The sequence below is a fragment of the Lonchura striata genome, chromosome 8, assembly GCF_050655825.1.
Source record: "Lonchura striata isolate lonStrDom1 chromosome 8, ASM5065582v1, whole genome shotgun sequence".
In the NCBI taxonomy this organism is placed as follows: Eukaryota; Metazoa; Chordata; class Aves; order Passeriformes; family Estrildidae; genus Lonchura; species Lonchura striata.
Window position 1 is genome coordinate 15677195 of NC_140710.1, and position 21585 is coordinate 15698779.

Here is a 21585-nt window from a genome sequence, read left to right on the forward strand (position 1 = left end):
CTTCCCATTTTGTCAGCCTCTGGAGGAAGTGGATACATTTTGCTCACAGATGGATCAGTGGAACTACATAGCTACAACTTTTCCCCACAGAAGCCTGTGATTCTTCCTTCCTTTTTTCTCAAGTATACAAAACTGGCTCATTTTCCACTCTTACTCTACGCCATAATTGAGCCACCTGAAGACATGTAAGTACTCCTGCATATTGCTGCCATCTCTCTGAATGAAGAAAATGAGGCTCAAATTCTAAACATCTTTGGACATATGCCACTTCAAGCAATACCTTTAAAAACATGTATAAATTTAGCCACAGCCTCGAGTCCATTGATGTCCAGTATCAAGAATCAAGTACAAAGTTTAGAAATGTCAAGGCATTTTTTCAGTATGGGCTGAAACTTACTTTCACTAAGTTTCTGACAATATTCATCCTCTTGAACAAACTTCAACCTTTTCTTGCATGGAGAAGCTAGAAAAAACGCAAAAATTTAAACTCCTCGAGTTTTGGAGGAAACGATTCAGAATTAGATCAGATTTGCTTTGAGTCACTTTGTCTTACTGAGCACATAACAAAAGATAGTGTTCTTAAATAAACTAGTGCTTTATTTTTGTTTTCAGTAAGATGTGACAATCGGACCAAAATCCTCTTTTAAAGACTACTGCTCTGATGGCAAACTCTGTCACTCTTATACACCTCAATATCTGCAGTTTTCATGGTAAAGACAGTTTAACAGTCATTCCCCTCTTCTTGCTACAATATCTAAATCATTACAGACTGTAGTGTGAACTACATGAACCATTGCAAATTAGGGTGAAATTACAGTTTGTTCTAAAGTTACAGACTCCTAGAAAAAAAGATCCGTTCTGTCCTATGTGGCAAGCACATTTCTCCCCCTCTCAGAATTTTTCATAGAGGTGCACAGAGAGAAATGTGCTTGCCACAGTCCTAAAGGCTGTGCATCAAGTAACAAAACTATGTGCCATTTATTTCTATTAGCAGAACATGAAGAACAGGCTTCCAGACTGAAACAGCTTGTGCACAACCAGCTTATGCTACTAACAGAAAGAGGATTCTTGTGGTAGAACTGACAGCACACTCAGAAGAAACTCAGCATTCCAGGATAAAGATTAAAACAGAGAACTTGCTGTTAGAAGCAAAGACTTTATGAGAAATAATTTCATTGTTTCCCATAGTCACTCTGTTTAAATTCTGTCATTACCAAGGCTGCATTTTAATTTCCTGGAAGTTACCATTTGCTTCATGCTTTCAAGAGAGTCTTCCAACTATTTAATTCTTGTACTTAATTCTTTCTTCAGATCTTTATTGCAAAATCTTTTATTATAAATAATCACTGTACTAAACCAACTTTCTTTATTTTAACGGATACTGTTTCAATTCAAAACCACAGTCTAATTTTTTCCAAAAAGTCCCATTTAAATTGCTTCACTATCTCTCAGTAATCAAATATGAAATGTAACAGAACAGCAACATAATTTGCTGAGAGTAAAATTTAGCAGAATCAATCAACAATAAGAAGAAAATAGGAGGTCATGAGCACCATGGGTCCATTATAATTATTATTTTTAATTAAAGTATTCCAGATACACATTAATTTTCTTTGCTCACTACTTTTATTGTTTGACTTGCCTTCAAATGAGAACTGTGAGCGCTTTGAAAAATGGGTTGAAAGACTCTCTTGTTTCACAACAGACTGAGTAGTTACTCCTCCATTTGCTGCCAAAATGCATTTTAGTAATGTATCGCAGCTAAACTCGTCCATGACTCACCACAGATGCCTTCTGCCTCTTAAAGCAATCTAAAACAAGGAAAACATTTTCTCCATACCCCATCAATGAAAGTAAAGAAATCTCACCAAAGGTTTAAAAACATCTAATTGGATCTTGAATTCGAAAAGCATTTTCTAAACTGTTGCTATTTTAAAAATCAGAATCTTTTTTAGTGTCTCCAAAAAGAAAAGTCCTGTAATTGTGCTCCTGAACAATATGACATCTTTAAAAACGTTAAAGACAAACAAAAGTGTGATAAAACAAAATACTAACTCCTTTAATGAGATCAATAGATTTATTCATTTAATTAAAATTTCAACTATTTTATAGAAGATTTTTTTCAGTTTCTTATCCTGCCTGGTTCTGGTGAATAAAAATAATTCTATATACAACAAGAAGGGTGGATTCACAAGCCTACTAATGTGACTGAATTTTCAATTTACAGTTTCAGGAAATCAAAGAAATTGAGTGATGCGTATGTGAGCTGAAGTTCTAAAACCTCTCTAAAAAAGTGACTCTCTACTGGTCTGATCTCACAAGTGCCTAGGAATACTGGGTTGAGAGTTATACTGCCTATTTAACTTTTGACTTTTACAGTTTAGCAGTTATTCAGGAAGCATAAAAAAGATCTCACGCTGTCACTTATAGCTGGTTTTCAACCTCCTTGGGAGATGCAGAAGGACAAACAATTGGGATCAATTGAATTCTCTCAGATGCACTCTTCCCCAGGAGGAACTAAAATATGCAATAATATGGTCAGCAGGGAAAAAATTATTCCTTAATAAAGACCCCACAAAAAAACCCAGTTATTTTAGCCTATTACTGCTACAGTAAAGTCAAAAGAAGCTGTTGGATGAATGAAAACATTATGAAATTACTCATATTTTTCCTCTTAAACCAAATGCAGAAGGTTATTGTCCATTGCATTGCCAAAGACTTGATTCACAGATACTCTAAAACTTTAGGCTTTTTTCTGAAGTTCCTCAAAACATAAAAAAAATACTTTTAAAAAACTTTAACACACCATTGACTGAAAAATCCGTATTATATGGTGAATTGGGACAATTGCAGGAAACATAGACAGCATCGTATTCCAAATAATTCTACAACAAAGCAAAAACTTCTAATCCACACTCAAGACAACTGAAAAACAGGAGAAAGTGACAATAATTAATGCCCTGCACTATCACTTCTCCAACAAGACAATCATTTGTGGAAACCCTGAAAAATTACTTGGAAGACAAAGAGAATGTATATGCATGCTGCTTTGAATTCTTTTTGCTGCCAGAACTTGGATACCATAACACTGAGAGGTCACGCACACACCCCGACAGAACAGAACTGACAGGTTTGTTAATTGACAACAAAGTTACAGCACTAATATCTTTTCAATTACAATAATATTTTCATTATTTGAGAGGTCAGTCTCCATTCCCCATGTGCATACCATGAAGAACACTAATGAAATACTGTGAGTAGATTTCAGACAGTTGCTTCTGCTCCCATCAAGGACAGAAATTTCCACTGATTTCTGTGTAAACAGAATCAGGCCCTTCATGTGCGTATTAAATAAAGCAGACACTTCTGTCTCAGTCTTCTCTGAATACATGCTTTTGATGCCACAAAGGAGATAAGATGATCTGATAAAAGTAATAGATGAAAGTATATTATTATCTATACTATCTCCATTATAAGATATAAAATACTCTGTAGTGTCTGCGTGTATTACCATAAGCTACAGTGAAAGCTGACCTGTTTTCCAGAGGACAGATTTTTAAGTGTGATGCTGAAGCAATTTTTGATGACATACTTTTCTACAACATTTCTCATGCCACTGAAGATTAGATATGTCTGCAAAACAGAATATAAATACAGCACCAGAATTTTATCTTATCCTTTAGCCACTAGCTATGAAATAAACATTCCAGTGTCAGTTTCTATATAAATATGAATCAGTGGGACTTCCTTGGAATTTTTTAAAAGATGGACATTATTATTGTCATGTCACTAACAAGAAGAATTACTATTTTTTAATTGCATGTTCTCTTTCCTCCCTCTCAGGAGGTTCCAACATAGTATTCTCTTGCAATATTCTTTAAAAGCACTGGCATTCTGAGTTAGATTTTTTTCAGCTTTAGAAGCAGAGTCTCACATCACCAGGGGAAAAACAGTAAAAAAACCATGGCTGGAAGCACAGCTTCCCCAGTGATGGAATACCCCCATTTGGTAGGTCACAAATCTGCAGGGAGAGACAAAAAGGTGGGGTTTGCACACCAGCTGGCCTTTGTGGAGAAGAGATGAGAGCTATTCTCATTCAGATGGTGCCTCAGGAGACTCACGGGCTAAGCCAGTACAATCAGGTGACATTGTTTTCAAGACCCAGAACACCAGTGAACGACAATTTAATACATTAGGAGGTGCACTGGAGTATTACTACAAGACCTTAGCTGGGCATGTGTGATGTGCTCTGGAGACTTTAAACTCCATAAGGAAGGGCTTTCACAAGGTGGGAAAGAAAGGAATGCTATTGACTCTACAAACAGCGAATCAAGTCAGAAAGGATTTGGGCAGAAAGCTACTGAATGATTAGCATGTGAAGGAATCCCAGGCACAGTGGATCCCAAAATAACACTTGCTAAACACCAACTATTCTCTGGCCTGCATCAATTACTGAAATACACACATCATAATACTCAACAGTGCTCAGAGTTATTTTTTCTGAAATTGAGGCCATCACAAATTCAACACAAAACCTACAGGGAAGACATGTAGTGGAACAAAGTAAGGGGAAAAAATCCACAAAGATGCTTTTTATTCCTCCTCTCTGCATAATGAGCCAGATTCTCAGCTAATGCAGAGCTTCATTTTTCCATTCATACCTATTGAGCTCTGACATTCTGTACAGCTGGTATATTTAACAGCAGGTTAAGAATAAACCCGTGGACCCAGCCTTAGTACTTTCCAGACCCACAGAAGCTCATAACACAGTGAAAGGTCACAGAGCTGCTCACATTTCTACCCTTTGCCCAACAATACCACAACTTCAGCCACCCACGAAGTGAAAATATGCCCCAGACACCAAGTTGTCAAGCTTAATGATTGAGCCTTCATAAAAAAGAAAAAAGCTCAGTTAAATCTAAAAGTACACACACAAATTCTGACCTCTGGTGAGAAAAAAGAATGTGTATTTGTGCCACTTTTAGCTTTTATTGGTTTCCCACCAAATCTCTTAATACTTCTTCTGACTTATTCCAAATTTTCAACTTTTGAATAACTACATTTGCAGCTCTGCTAATTTTGCTGCTCTGGGAACACAGCAAAATCTGGCTGCCACAACTGTGGCTCTTTTGTGTTCAAAACTGCATCACTTATGTATTTAAAAATACATATGATATTTATAAAGCCTACTCAAAACATTACTAATTTGTCCCATTTTCATGTTTTCATGACAATTTATGTGTTTTCCATATGGGCAAATGCTGACAATATGATACAAGTTTAACGGAATAAACTGTGGTTTTTTCTTTATTGTCTTGGCATCAAAAATCTGTACTTGCATAAAAATAACTCTATCATCTATTTTAAAGGGATGACTTTTCATTAATGCAATTTTAAAGGTAATTCTCTCTCTCTCATTTTACTTAAAAATGTATCAGAAATTTTCACTGCTTACCTTACCATTGTATCACCACTGTATTTGGGAACATTACAAATGTCTATCTATTCTTTATAAAAAGCAGCTGATATCCACAGAGTGCAGAATTATTTAGATTAGTTTTCTATAACTTAGTGTGAGCTTCACAAAAGACTCAGGTTTGAGAGGGGAGAAAAAGATGCCTCACTCTTTTTATCCACATGGAGATAATAGAGGATAATAGAGGATCACTCCTCTACTTCTGTTTTCTCCCTCCAACTTTCCAAAAGCAGTAAGAACTAATGCCTGCAAGCATTAGGAGAAGCATGTGTGCTAAAAGTCTAAGGCTTGAAAAGCTGACAGTAAAGTTCTCAAAGACTCCAATATGGCACAGAAAAGAACTAACATTCCTATACTCCAACAGCATATGTACTTCAGCTATCTCCAGTCAGTCTCTGCTGCTTCCTTCTCCCTACCTCACCACAAAGCTGTCATTGCCTTCTACTTTTCTTCTGTTCCAGTTGCTGCAGACGTAGTGTGGAGAAAGCTTTCCCTGACCTGAAGCTCCTCAGTAGACAGTCAGATGAGCCAACCTTCTCTTCATTTAATCCAGCTCCTACACAAATTTCACAACATGACAAGCATGTCAAATGAGCCATCCACCAGGCTGCAGACAGCAGCTTCTAGCGCATAAGAGACACAGCTGACGGAAGAGATTGTTAGAGGAAGTCAGGAAGACAGGAAGACATAGGTAATAGCACAAGTGTCCTGCTGAAAACTGACAGCTTAATGGGTATGATACTGCTGGTTATTTTATGTATCTCAAGCCTAGGCCTTGAATAATTACTACTTACTACTGAGAAGCTAAAGCGGAAAATAGATTTTGCCAGAGTTAATAACAAAGGGTAATGCTATAGAAGTTGTGGGTAGCATGCACCACCTCAGTCACAGTCTAAAACATTTTACTTTCTAAGAACTGAAAGTTGATGAAAGTTGCTATGCTGATGGAACAAGACCAAGTTAATTCACTCACAGATAAAGCAGGTGGTATCATACACAAACCTTTTCCTAGGCAGCCTCTCTCTGGGATAGGCATCAGGCAATCTGTTTAAGAAGCAAAATTAAAAGATAGCTGACTCAGACAGAGTCTCTGAACAAGCTTCCTATTAAGCAGCTAGAGATTCTCAACCACCAACTGGTGCCTCTTCTTTTATGAAGAACACAGTACCTCCACCAACTGTTCTCTTTTGAGGTGACTCACCTTGGTGACACTACTGTTCCTGGACATGCATATACTTCCACTTGTAACTCTCATGCCTGACAGGAGAAAATCTGCTTCACTAAAACACTGGAACATTTCGTGGATTGTCACTTCCTTTTTTTAGCAAGACTTTTTTTATCTGTTGTGTGGGAAATGCACTTCAGGACAGTTTTACACATCCTGAGTTCTGTACACATGCTCCCATGCTCCCAGCAAACTGGCACTTTGTATTGGTTTGGGCTGAAGTAGTTATTTTTCTTCATCATAGCTTGCATGGGTTTGTGTTTTGGATTTGTGCTGAAAACAGCATTAATAACTCAGAGATGGTTTAGTTACTGCTGAGTAGGGCTTTCACAGCATTGAGACCTTTTCAGTTTCTCACCCCACCCCACTAGTGAGTAGACCAGAGGTGCACAAGAAGCTGGGATTGGACATAGCCAGGACAGTTGATCAGGATCCCAAATGATCACAGGGATATTCCACATCATATGACATCATGATCAGCGTGGAAATCTGGGGGAAGAAGGAAGGCGGACCTGTTTGGAGTTAAGGTTTTTTGTCTTCTCAAGTGACCGTTCTGCATGATGGAGACGGCCTTTCCTGAAGATGGCTGAATACCTGCCTGTGGGAATAGGTGAACAAATTCCTTGTTTTGCTTTGCTTGTATGCACAGCTTTTGCTTTATTTATTAAACTGTCTTTATCTCAACCCACGAGTTTTCTGACTATTACTTTTCTGATTTCCTCCCCTGTGTGGGTGTGGGGCTTAGTTACACCATGACAAGAACACATGAACAGTAGGGCAGCTTCAGCAGAAGTCTCTGTTCTTGACATTCTCTAACTCTGTCCTGTTTAATCTGACTCATGTTTTCTTCACCCATTGTCTTAGTTTTCCTTATTTCATAACATTTCCTTTAAAAGAGTTTGTGGCTGCAATCTAAGAAAGTTCAAGCAATAATTTATTTTTCTTTAGCAAATATTTTAAGGGTAGATCTCTCAACAGCATTCATAAGATAAGCATAAGAGCAAACAAAACAAGCTTCTGAGGAACAGAATCTAATAATGACTTCTCTTGGTTTACTTCTGGATTGTTTTCGTATTAGGCACAGTATACATATATAGTTTAATTAGAATAAATTCTCTGCTTGCTTATGATCTCACCCTTTGCAAAATTATCACCCCTGTAGTGTTGAATAGCCTATAAATCACTCAGATGTTCACGCTCAGTGTTGAATTTCCCGCACCAATTAAACAGGGGTTTGGAAGCTCTGGATCCAAAAGTTCACATGATGAAAATTTTGGCACAGAGGTGAATATTCTCTATTAAGATGCACTACACAGAGAAGTGAGCAATATACTGCAGTGGTTCATTTTCCATCTTAGCAGAGTCTTGATTAAATACCTGTCTGTTCCTCTTACATGTCAATACTTGTATTTCAGCCAACTGATTGCTCAGTTACAGAGAGAAAGTTTGCAGACAGGAAACTGAGTTTATTCTGTGCAATATAAGAGAACTACTAAAATTAGATAGACTTCCAGGAAGCTGTACAATGGAATGCAATAACCACCAATAGCCTTAAGTCTTAATAAAAATGCTTATTTCCAGCAGTAGGTTGTCATCAGTCAATGAATGATTCTTCCTTTTCATGTAGCATCAAAACCATGTAGCATCAAGTTTCATTTGGAGTTTTCACTTTAATTCTCCATTGTTCAAGTGACTTAATAGTCACAGTTAATAATCAAATAATAATTTTTTAAATTGTGTTGCAGTAAGATGAAATGGTACACAGTAAAGACCATTGACACTCCCCTGAAAAATTTTCTTCCTGGATAGATAAACAGGATTTTTTTTTCTTTATAAGGAAATTAAAAAGTAGAAGAAATCTGTTCTGGGAAAATGAAAATATATATTTTTGCTGTTTATCCAGGCTGAATTAATAGTGCTAGTACTCTCAGGGTAACCTGACCTATTGCAATGAATGTAATTCCTTGCTTTCGAACAAACATTTGAAAATTAGTTTTTCCACTTTATTAATAATATATTAAGTCTATTTCACTTACATCACAAGCTTCAAAGATTCTTTTTCTTCTAGCCCATCTCTGCATTTCATCCTTAAAACTTGCTCTGCAGTTAAAACATCCATGCCAAAAGGTACTGTGCCATTTGTACATTTCATAAAATAGAACCACAGAACACATATTTTAAAAAATACATAAAATATACATATTTTCAGGAATTATTATTATTATTATTATTATTATTATAGGTAGTGGTCACATTGCTTTAGTAATTACCAGAAATTCTATATTGTTTTCAAGTGGACTGAAGGGCTTGACCAGTCCTGGCAATGGAAAATAGGCCAGAAGACAACGTCAGATTTTAAAAATTCCTTAGAGAAAGACTCCAAGAGTCAAAGTCACATTCACTGCATCATTTGGAATTTAAAGTGTTCTTTTCTGACTCTGTTTTCTTTCAGCAGATGTATTTGAGGTGTACAAGCACTGAAAGTCTAGGCTCCTTTTTACATAAATTTGATTTTTCTACCTTAATTATTGTTGATATTGTACATCATTTAGATGTGATTATGTTATATTTAAGTATTCCTAAATGAACTCACATTAATCTAGTTACCTAAATTAGAGTAGAAAAATCATTTTAATGTGACATCCTGTTAATTTGTTCCTTTGGTACTTTAGCTTTGCATCCCTGGGGCAATACAACCATATCCCGTCTAATGCAAGAGTTTCAAAGCTACAATACAGTACACAAACTTAGGATCACAGGAACTGCCAAACATGATCAGAACCACAGGCTATTTAGTCTCACATCCTGTCTCCTGCAGGGAAGATGCTCCAGGGAAAGGTGTTAGCAACCCAGCAGTAAGCAATAACAAAATATAACTTGCAATGTGGTCATCCAACACAAACAATGGAAATGTGATTTTAAGCACAGTGACCATAAGAACAGAGATAAAAAAAATAATGATAAGTAATCACTTTAAAGAACACAGGGATGTTTCTATTATGTAAATTTCCATTCCAGTGACACTGATACAACTGGGATATTCCAACACGGGCTACAAATAAAATTATTTCTCAGGATGCAGCTATGGACAAGAGAGAAAAATGTGTATTTAGTCTATATAGTGCTGTTAAAGAAGTGTTTCCAAGTGGCCCACAAATTTTTATTCAGGGGAAATGCTTTTGCTTAAGTTTGCTGAAATCAGTAGTAAAACTAATTGTATTGCCTTTGGTTTAGAAGGGCAGAATGGAAAGCAAAATTCAGCCACAGTGAACCTAAGGACACACTTATACAGCTTGTGAACCACACAGAGGCTAATGATCTTAATCCGCAATAGAATTACAGTAATCTAAAGGTCTGTATACAGACAGAGCCCTGGTAATATCACAGCTGCAGGAGTCCAACTTCTCTCACTCCATCTGGAAAACAGTATTTCACTGGGGCTGAAAGGCCTGATTTTTTGTTCTTATCTCTAGCCAACACTTCAATCCCCACAAAAACTGAGAAGAGAGACCCTGGTTCCCCTTCGGTGAAAACTTTCTCAACAGTCCTTTTCCACTTCTTCCAAGAGAAAGCCCTGCATAAAGGAAGCTGCTTATTGAAGAAGGTTTGACATGAGCTTCCACAAAAAGCACAGGTCTTTCGCAATAAAATCTGCATCAAATTTTACACAAAAGGGGAAGGTCTCCTTGAAGCACATGAAACCAAGCCTTCTGGCAGTGATAAGGATAACTCCAAATAATGGAGCTTCATTATTTAATATTTTTTCTTGACATAGTAAAAAATTTTCAACTTCAAGATTTTTCAGGAAACTATATTTGGAATGCCACATGGCAGACCAGAAACTCCAAATCTTTTTAGCTGCACACCTTTTCTGTATAGTTTACAGTACAGTCTAATTACATATCACTTACTTGTCAATATCATACTTTTTCTGCCACAGAGACAGATTATAATTCTATATAATATTTTTCACTGCCATAACAGTCCAGTATGCCTTTACCAGCAAACTCTTCTGTTATTAAATCCTCATCTTTTCTCGGTAAAGTCACCAGCTATATACTATAGACTTTTTTCAAGCAGCAGCAATGCTGCCTTAAATTCAATTTTGAGATGAGATTTTACTTTGAAGTTAACTTAGCTGCATGCACAGGTATCTTACAAAAGCAATTCACATCTCACAATTTTTTTAGGCCGGTTGATAAATATGACAAATAGTCAAACTATGCAAAAACAGTGACCAGCCCATGAGGAACAAAAACAGTGAATAAACAGCTGAAAAAAAATTCTAGAATGTTTTCTCACATCTTGGAAAATCAAAAGTACATCCAGAATGCAGCTTTGTTCTGTCCTTAACAGTTAATTAAATATAGCTACCCAGATCATCTGCCAAGCCTGAAATTTGGATAATCATACCTGTAATGTAGAACAAACCTGCAAAGCAGCTGTGACTTACAGAATTATTCACTAGAAAGTACTCAGATGTTGGTGGATCAGCATATCCATACTTTGCCCCTGACCATAAGAACAGAATAGAGACTGGAGTAGTAGATAATAGATTTGCCAGATCTTCTGGCATATACAAAATGTTCAACAGCACGAAATGCAGAATTATCTGAAGTGATATAATAATTGTATTTCAGAAAAAGTAGTTGGCAATGTAGTCAAGAGTTGTTTCTTAGAGGGATTTTTAAGTTGGACATTTTGTACCTTTTGAATACTTAACCCTACTCTTGCCTCATGCATTTACCATCAGGGTTGTTGAAAGAGTGTGCAGTAAAATGAAGTAGAAAAGAGCAGCACTGAAAACAATACTGCCTATTAGGAAATTATTTTAAAAACTGCAAAATCTTGATCATAAGAAATGTATTATTTTGAAATCTCCAGAAAATAAACTCAGAATATAAAATCACTATAGTCCTGTCATGAGCAGGGAATTATTTTCACTGTAGTTGTGTAAATACTAACAAACCAGAGCTCTTCCATCTCAGTAAAAGATAATTTAAGGAAGGTGATCTTTCCTTCCCCTTTCATCTTGCTTGTAGAAACAACTTATTTCCTTTTACAATATATTGCCCTACCCATCTCTGAGAATTTGGGAGCTTGAGCTTCCAGCCAGGCTAGATAATCTGCTAGTAACTACACTCCCTAGCACAGACAAAATTGACACAAATGTCTCTTGTAAAAACATTCACTTTTCTGTTTTAAAATGCATATTAATACATGCACAGTATTTCTGTGGATCAGACACAAATATACCCACTATTTCCTTTCCAAGAAACTTACTGCTTTGGTTGAATTTTGCTTATGGAGCCATCCCATTTCTGCCTGATAGAGATTCAGAAAAGCCAAATTTCCTGAGAAAATGTACCAGGCAACAGCAGAGACATGCTAACCAAGATTGGATTCAGTTGTGAAAGGGGGAAAGAAATTTTAAGGTTTTTTTAAAAAAGTTGTTTTGACATGGTCTTCCTTTGTACATAAGACAAGTAACTTTGAGAAACTGTTTCACTGTACCACGTATAGGGCCCTGTAGGGCTTTTCCAGATGAAAGGAAAAGATAGCAGTGTGATCTGCACAGGTGTCCACAGGAGTCTAATCAGAGAACACTGGGACTGCAGAAGGCAGGCACCAAACTAGAGAACCATTACTGTAAATGATGACAAATAGATGGAAACAGCTTGGTTTAATGGTCAGACCTTAAAGTGAACTTGCAAGATCTATATGCAATAAAAGTCTTTAATGCTTTTGCACTGAAGAAATTGATAAGAGGATCAGTGATATACAAGGGAATATGGAGTACCACAGTGCTATTATAGTACAGTTGTTTCTAACAGGAACACTATCTCAATGACTTCTTTGTAGAAGTTTTATTATGTAATCAATTGTTGGAACACATGGGTGTGTGACGCCTACAATGTCATCCCTAAACCCAGGCTCCATTGGACATGTAGGCTGCAAAGATTCATGGAGTTTTGACATCTCTCACCTCTACAAGGCTTTCTGTGACTCTGAGCACCTTAATGGTTTTATAAATCTGGTCTATGTCTACTGGAACAGAGGGACTGATTTCTACATGGAATAACACAGGTATGTATGAACTGCAATTTGTTGTAAAAACATTTATTTCATCTGTTTCTAAGTAACTGCAGTTCTGAAGTACAAAATCATGGAATCGTTGAGGTCAGAAAAGAGCTCTAAGATTATTGTATTAACCCAGAACTGTTAACCCAGAACCACCACGTTCACCACTAAACCATATCCCCAAAACATACGCAAAGTTAAGACTAACAAAACTTCCTTTAGCATTTCCACAGAAAGCTGGTTCCCGCTTCCAAATGGCTATTTACTGAAAAACACATTCAGAAAACTGAAGCAAATCTTTGGAACATGGGTATCCTTAAAGCAGTAAAACTTAATCTCCCTGATCTGTAAAAATAAATGTGTTGTATTAATAAATATTTTCAATTGTGTGCAGTGCAAAGAGTCTGTTAGCAGGCCCTTGGTCCTTTACACCAAGAAAATATAACAGAAAATTCTAGGAAAAGAGAAACATACCAGTGCTGGACACGCAGTGGGAGGTGCTCACAAGTCCAGGGCAGATTGTAAAAAGTGTCTAAGGGAAATTGTTCAATTTATTACTTCTTATTTAAAAAGCAATATATACATTTGCTTTATATTTCCCAGTGCCTGGGAACCACAGATTTTAAATGCAGGTAAAGCAGAAACCTGAATGTAGCTCAGCTGAAAACTGAATGTTTCTCTTCACTGAAAACTAAAAGCACAGAATTTGACCCCTCCTGCATCTGTAATTAATCTTAGTAAAAAATCCTTCCATACCTGAGACATCACTGGATAGAATGTTTGCATAATAGTTCTAAAATGCTAGTACTATGAGTGGATATTTTTTTCATTTATACATAAATATAAGTACATAAGAGACAGAACTTGGTTTGAAGAACCCCTATCTAATTATATTTTTATCCGTTTAATCATACACAGTAAAATAGTGCGGTTTTTCCACTGAGGAGAAAGGTAAAAGAATCAAAGTTTCATAAATTATGAGTGGCATGAGATGGCCAGCTCAAGACATCATAATGATGCTTGATCACCTTTGAAAACCTAGAGCGGGCACCCAAAATTACTCCCCACTCTGGAAAAAACGGCTTGCTCTCTGAAATAGCAAAAAAATAGAGCATATGGCAGTCATACCACAAGAATAACATAGAAGAAAATAACTAAGATACTACAGCACGGTAGAACTGTAGCACAGAAGAAAAAAGGCCCACTGCTATTCAAAAGCATTGACTTGTTTGGCCTATGTGTTTCAAAGGAGACAGGCACAAGCTACTTGTTCTAATGAAAGAAGTTTGCACTACCCACCATCAATCCAGAATGCAAGAGCTGTCTTTGGACATTTAGAACACAAAAGAACTTGTTACCACTCCTCTAGACATAGCTTCTTGCAATGAAGTTAAAATGTAGCTTATTATACAAGCCATGTTACAAGATAATTTCTCCTAAAAAATAAACTCATGAAAAATGCTCTTTAAAAAAATGCCTGATCTATGTTTTCAGCCCACATAGATATTAAACCTAGTTTCCTAGACCCTGAAAAGCTAATTATGCATTCAATTAGAGTTTCTTAATAAAGATTAAAACTCTGAAGTCTATTACAGGCCCATATTTAATTCAACTGCCATTTTATCCATGCCATGAAAGTGTGAGTGGTAACAATGAATATAAATTATAATACATGCCATAGAGTGAATGCTATTTGTCCAAGTGCGTTACTATAAAGAATTAAATTTTGCTATCGGTTCCATAATCTAGTTAAAATTGGTATTCTTTATTTGGTCTTTCAATGTAGTCCAATTTCCTACTTTGAAAAACAAATTCTAGGGAATAAAGAAAAGAGATTAATTTATCATTAAGACTCTGCTTAATTGAAGTCAATTCCGAACAAACTTGAATTCAATTTCTACTCATTAAATTGAATGTGCTCTGCGTTTCTCTCTGCATTGCTTTGAGCAAGCAGCTGAGAACAAGGGACTAACATCAAAATTATTAAATTGAGGAGATTTTATTTGGTCTTCACATGCCAGAGCTGCTTTGATGAGGAGCTGTTTTGGCACTGAAAGGAAACGAGAGCAGCTGGAGGAAAAATCAAATGAAACTAAGCCTCGGAAAATTGAAGAAAACGCAAGCTTAATAATATTTAATAATTAAATTTCCACAAACAATAGCGGCAAATGAAGTAATCTGCAAAGTCTGTGAACTCATTTGCATAATTGATGCCGGTCCCCTGTAAATGAATAATGAAGATAATAAAAGATGTTTCTAAAAATGGGCACAATAACAGCAAATTTCATCAAGCCGCGCTCTGATTAATCTGCTCTTGCAAATCAGCAGTGAGGGGGGACGCGTGATTACCCGCGCGGCGGCGGCAGCAGGCGGCAGCCTGGCCCCGGCCCTGCCCCGCCGCCGGGTCCCGGGTCCCGGGTCCCGTCCCCGCCTCACACTCGGGGGCAGCGCCAGCGCTCCCCGCGGGCGGCCTGCGGAGCGGGGCCGCCTGCAGCCGGCTCCGCCGAGCCCGAGGCAGCCCCGGGGGCAGCGGCGGGGCCGGGGCTGCCTCCCAGCCGCGCGGCCGCGGAGCGAACGGCAACGCCTGTGCGCCCCTTGTCCGCCGGGGCGGCCAGACGGGGGCCCGAGGCTGCGCCGCCCCTGCCGGGAGCCGCCCGCTCTGCGCCGCGCTTGGGCCAGGGCAAAGCTTTGCCCTTCAGCCTGCCTTGAGCAAACCAGGGCGTCCTAGCAGCGACCTTCCCGCAAGCCCAAGGCCTCTCCTAGAAAACGCAGTTTACAGCCGCCCAGGACAAGGGCCCGAGGTGCCACTGCCTGGTGGGGCCCTTCAAGACTGGACAAAGTCTAGCTCCGGCCACTGAGCACCCGCAGTTTCAGCGCAGCCTGTCAGTCCTACCAGCACACGTTTATTTCTAAGAATAAGCTTTGCCATTTGTGTACCATCGAACCTTTGCACTGATGGAACCCTTCATGAGACAATGCATCACCCAACACTTCACACACCAATCTCTGCTTTTCACAGATGAAGAATAAGTACCACAAGTACAAACTGTTGGCCATGTTGCTATCTGGCTTGAGTGTTGGTAGGCATAAAATACTACTTTCAAATATACTACTCAGTTTACCCTGATTTAACTACTCCCACGAGGGTTCAACTCCATAGATTTCACTGGCATCAATTAGTGCTTTTCACAAGACTGGAATTTTTCACAGACTGAAGAAGAAAAAAAGAAATTGAGAAAGCAGTTATGCTGTTCCTGAAGCTGATGCATAGGCTGGCAGTGGATACTATGCACTGGAAGCAGGAAAGTATTCCAAAAAGCAGTATCTTTTTAGAATACAGCCACTACACTCTTTTACAGTATTTACAAATAATCATTTAGGAAGACATTACTTCAGTGGGATCACTCATAGGACTATTTATAGGATCAAGCCCCAAACTGTTAATCTGTAGATACAGTTTACTATGCAGTTGCCTGAAACAAGTCATCTGTCAGACCATTAAAGAATTTCATTGAATGAGAACTTTTCACTGCATGTAATACTTAAGTGCTTTATAGCTAAAGTACAAGATACTCTCTATTTTAATTGCACAAACTCTTTTACTCAAATTATGGATCAATCCACCTTAACAACTAGAATTTGTTTGAAGTAAAGGACATGTATTTAATTACAGAAAGCAAACTCCAGTACTAGACTAGGAGAAATCTTTTATATCAGTCTAGTGAAAAACAAAAAAAAACCCCATCATTTTCTCTTGTTTATAGTCCTTTTAAGATGCAGTTGCATCTATTTAATTAAGTTAAAAAACACCACCTCACTCCCTTAAACACAAAGACTCCCTGCCCTTTGTGGGAAGTATATCCCCTTCATCTTCCCTTTTGCATTGATACGAAACAATTGTTTAAACCTAGTTATTAAATCTATGTACAGTACTATATACACCTGAAATACAGTTTGATAGATCATAATTAATATGAAGACATTATGTGTAAATTGCATTCAGTACATACAAAAGCAGTTAAGCCATTCAAACTCGAATGAGCAATTGTTTCAGGAGCTTGTTGGATACCTGCAGACCTGCATGGCAAGAAAGAAAAAGGTTTGATTGTTTTATTAGGCATATAGGGAATTGTTTCATTAGGGAAATAGGGACAGATCCCACTATACACAACACAAATCTATATTTTGCAGCTAGGAAGATAGCTTTTAATTCTATCCTTTTTTATTTTCTTCTAATACTCAAGTAAGTCAGGGCAGCCTTAGAAGTGTTACAAATTCAGCAACTTTGTCACAGAACCTATGGATCCTCCTTTTGGCTGCATATAAACACATAACAGGCAAGAACCAAAGGGAGAACAGAGACACATCAACCAATTTTGTATTAACCAAGAGTCTTCCCACTGAACAGTACAACAACCATGGAACAGGACTCAGGATCCTGAGTCCGAGGGGTTTGTAAATGTAGGAGTCAAAGATGCCACTAATAATGGAGACTGCATTAAAAAAAATGTGTGAATATAACTTTGGATTCGATTTCTGATAGATGTGATGTGTTTGGGGTCAAAGATAGTTATTATAATGAACTCGGAGTTTAAAGGAGACATTAAGGTCACTCACAACTTGAGCTACATTCAAACTGGTGTCAAAGCAGCCGATGGAAGACTTCCAGTTCATCTTATTTCTATTCTCAACTTGATAACTTGATGAAATTCTGAGTCAACAAAAGGATGTGATGACTGCCAAGATGTGAAATAATGAAAAAGCCACAATGACAAGAAAATAAAAATTGGTGTTGTCATTTTCATGATATGGATTGCTGTATTCCATGTGGAGAAGGACAGGAGTTGCACTCTGTAGGATGTTACAGGTCAGGTTCGGTAGCAGAACTGATTATGCCATGACTGCCTTGAGTGATACTTAGTAAAAGAAGGAAAGAGATCACAGGCACTGAAAATCAACACCAAGTGCTCAGAGCATTCACAGAGGATATGGGATAAAGGGCTTAAGTGTGTGTCCCAGATGGCAGGCAAAAGTATATTTTCATCCTTGTTCTAAACTAAAGACTCATTCAGGAGCCGAGGTTGTTTTAAACATCATCAGTCATTCCTGGGCCAAAATCATATTCCAAAGATCAGTGGTGATTCTGAAAGGGAACTTGTTGATAATCTTTTGCTCAAACAGTCATAAGAGTTGATAGTGGAACCTGCATTTCTCTGTGGCTAGCACATCTCCAAGCTTTCTACCACAGTCCAGACTAGAAATTAGTAAAAAAAAATATTCAAAACTAGCATATTCAATACTTTCTCATCAGTGATAAATGTTTTCTGATGAAATATAATCTCAAATAGCTCTACTATACAGTTAGGTTGCAATGGTAACTAAATGGAAATTAATTGTATTTTCACAATAAAATATCTAGGCAAAAATATTAATCACTCTGAACAATTCTGCTTTGTATAGAATCCAGACATATAGGTATACCATTTATCATAATCACAGAAAGATGGGAAAACCAAAACCAAAAGGAAAGTTTAATGGTTTGATCCAACCAAACATAAGGAGGGTTTAATGGAATTCTTAACAGCTAAGTATTTAGACTTCAATTATCACTTGGCATGTAAGGACTCAAACAGAATTGTAATTATTCGGGTTTTAGATCAGTTTTCAGGTAAAGTTTAGGTGATGTTTAACTTAAAACAATTGTTATAAAAAATTGTTTGATCACTTGAAAAATTTTCTTATGTTTATTTGGCAAAATTTTGATTTTTAAAATATACATTTGCTAGCAGCTAAATCAGAGTACTACATGTTCATTATTCAAATATCATGTACTCCAGAATTTCTGTAGCACAGTCATAACTGAAGTATTTGCATGTATCTCACCATACTGATGGTACTTAGCATAATTACTACTACATGGTTTGTTTTGTTGGGTTTAAAAAAATATTTCCAATTCTTTTAACTAATACATTTTCCAAATTTTTTAAAACCCCAAAACATAGGAGTTTAGTATATTTTTCAAAAACAAGTGTCACCAGAAAAACCTTATTCCATGTGAACTGTAAAGCACAAGTGGGAGTTTCAGAAAAAAGGCAGATATCCATTCCAATTTCTATTTTTAAAAAGCTTGAATGAAATAGTGAATTAAAGGCAAGATTCTATCCATTCGGTATTTCCCCACTACCAGACAGACTTCTCTTTCAACCAAAGCCCAAAGGTGGGATGTAATGTGTGACAGGTTCACAATTACTTCTGTAGCCTCAGTATCACAATTCATTATTTTGTGTAAAATGTGTTCAACAGTACAAGTGAGTGTCAAAGTGTGTGAAAAAAGAGTGCAGCAGAGGCTAAATGCAGTGACGTGCCTTGTAATGTGGAAAGTTTGAAAACTGTGTCAATAGGCTTTGACAATATCCCTTAAAATAAGAAGACATGGAGAAGTTCAGTAGGATAGTAGTCACAGATTTTAACACTCAAAAAGCAGACATTTGATTGATTGAAGTAGTACTTGCAGTTCTCAGATGATAATACATGTTGCTATAAATCTGATTTTATTTTGAAGAATCATCTTTTATTTCCTCCTTTTTTTGAGGGTTATCACTGTTACACTGTTAGGAGTCATTATCAAAACATCTTTGTCTGACAGTAGGACTGGGAATAATTAGATTTGGTCTAGTCCAGTCTAATGATTTGGATTATTTGACTTAAGACCTGATCTTTGTTGACTAATTAAAAGGATTCTGTATCAGATGCAAATGTTGTGACTGTTTTTGATGCCCTACGGCACTTTTGGTCAGAAAAAATATTCTAGTTTGCTATTCTCTGCATGTTTTAGTTCAGGTATTTTCAATCTTTGAAGAGAAATAAATGTGTTGTTAATTCTTTGCTTTTCCATCCAAAATATTGTTTAAAAATGTACTTAAGTTCTCACCTCAACGAAACATAATTCAGAGATCCTGAGCCTGTGCAATATCTGGATAAACTTATGATTTATAAAAGCAGTAACAGCTCTTATTAAAGATTTTTTCCTTTCCCATTCTTAGAATGCCTATGAATCCCATGTTCTACTCCATAAAACATTCCAGTACCACATCTACATAGACTCTATCCAGACAGCATCCTAAAATACAGATCTTCAGCATATCCATGTTTTTGTCCCCCAGAGTTCCAAAGAAAGACTGATAGAATTTAGCAACTCTTGCAGGAAATTGTTCCATTTTAAGTTTCACTTGGTCTTAGCTGACAGTTTTCAGGCAGAAGCAAAATTACATTGCTCTTAGTACAGACTGGATGAGCTCTCATTGCAATGGGAGGAAAGGATTAAGGCTCATTCTTCCTTCACCCCTGATTTCTGCTGTTCCTAAGTGGAGTTGGTGGGTTTTATCTGCAGAGCCTCACAGTAAATCTGGCCAATATCTTCATAGGCTGAGTCAATCTGGGAAGCTGTGCTAGACTTTTTGCACTCCCTTTATCATTCAGCTGCCATGTTTCCCTCTATAGTCACAGTTAACCTGTCAATGCACTTACTGTGAAACAAGGTTTCTGTTACCATTCCAGCTGGGTTTTTTTCATCAAGTGCATCTTGAAATTCTGTACTATGGTCTTCCATCATATACAATTAACTGGCCCTAGAGACTGTAAACTTCAGCTAAGTGTTCTCTCATATTAAAAAAAAAAAAAAAAAAGAAAATAAAAAAAATTAAAATTCAGAATTAGCCAGCTGATGTGACTTCTGTCATACTTTTGAATTGGATTTCTTTCTGTGGGAGATTTGTCTTCAAACCTTACACCATTACATTGCCTAAGCTGAGTTTTGTGGCAATTTTAATATTTTAGATGCTCCTTTTTATTTGCTAGTCTGTAGCTGTTCCTAGATTAGTAATGGAGAAGGAAGATATAAAGGTGTCACATAAACTTCCAACCTGGCTTAAAGACTGATGAAAGTATCACTAGAGACTATATTTCTTCTACCAGTTCTCATAACTAGGGCTCATAGTGTCACATATTTAGTCATAGTTGGTGACATTTGGTTATGCAATGTGCTTTTTTCTTTTAGTAAAGGAGATTTGTTGTCGCGCTATACTAACTTCCATATAACAGCAAGGAGCAAGGGACAATCAAAATAATCTTATTGGAAAGCTGATGTTTAAGGATTATTTTGCCAGAATATTAAATTCACTATTTAATTGCATAAACAGCATGATACACAATGAAGAAAATCCAAGGGGAAAATCTTCACCCAAGAATAGTAGTACCACTAAAAAACATTCTGGGGCAATTTTCTCTGGCTTGTTCAGCATCATCAAACCATTTAATTCTAGGTGATACTTTCAATGACACTCCCTCAGAGAAACAATATTAGGTATTCACTTGTATGATCTTCACCTTGTATGAATAGAATGAATAAAAAATGAAGTTCTTCACTGTGAACTATTCCCAACTAGCTATTTTCATTTTAAAAAATGTTTATTTTACTTTGACAGTCTGAAGGTTAAATTAACTCTGAGTTTTCTGTTCTACTGTAAAGCTAGTAGGAAGACTCAGAGCATACTGCTGCCTCTTAAGATGGTAAAGGAAGCAATAAAATATAGCTGAAATGTTAATACTCTAACACTGTTAAATGTCTAAGTCACAGACTCAAGAAAAACTTTCTGACCAGTGATGCTTTCTTCTGTCTAGAGCATACAAGATCTTGATTACTGATACAGAGCCAAAGGAAATAAAAATGAATTGGGATGCTGCTTCAAAATAAACATTCCCTGGGATGCATTTTGAATATCATGCAATGTTTCCTATGCATTCC

At 37.0% G+C, this 21585-nt stretch overlaps 1 protein-coding gene across 34 annotated transcripts in view; it reads right to left on the bottom strand.

Annotated features, from left to right (window-relative positions):
- The window catches only part of LOC110468626 (uncharacterized), a 511599-nt gene that overhangs the window by 438751 nt on the left and 51263 nt on the right, over nucleotides 1-21585 (bottom strand). For 8 of the 34 annotated variants that reach the window (XM_085585845.1, XM_085585843.1, XM_085585839.1 and 5 more), the window contains exon 3: nucleotides 1-6520. This exon is cut by the window's left edge. The exons of 18 other annotated variants lie outside the window; for them this stretch is intronic. The gene's annotated coding sequence lies outside the window, so the exon portion shown is untranslated. The remainder of the gene's footprint in view (nucleotides 6521-21585) is intronic. 8 more of the 34 variants (XM_085585855.1, XM_085585849.1, XM_085585848.1 and 5 more) reach the window with 3 other exon arrangements.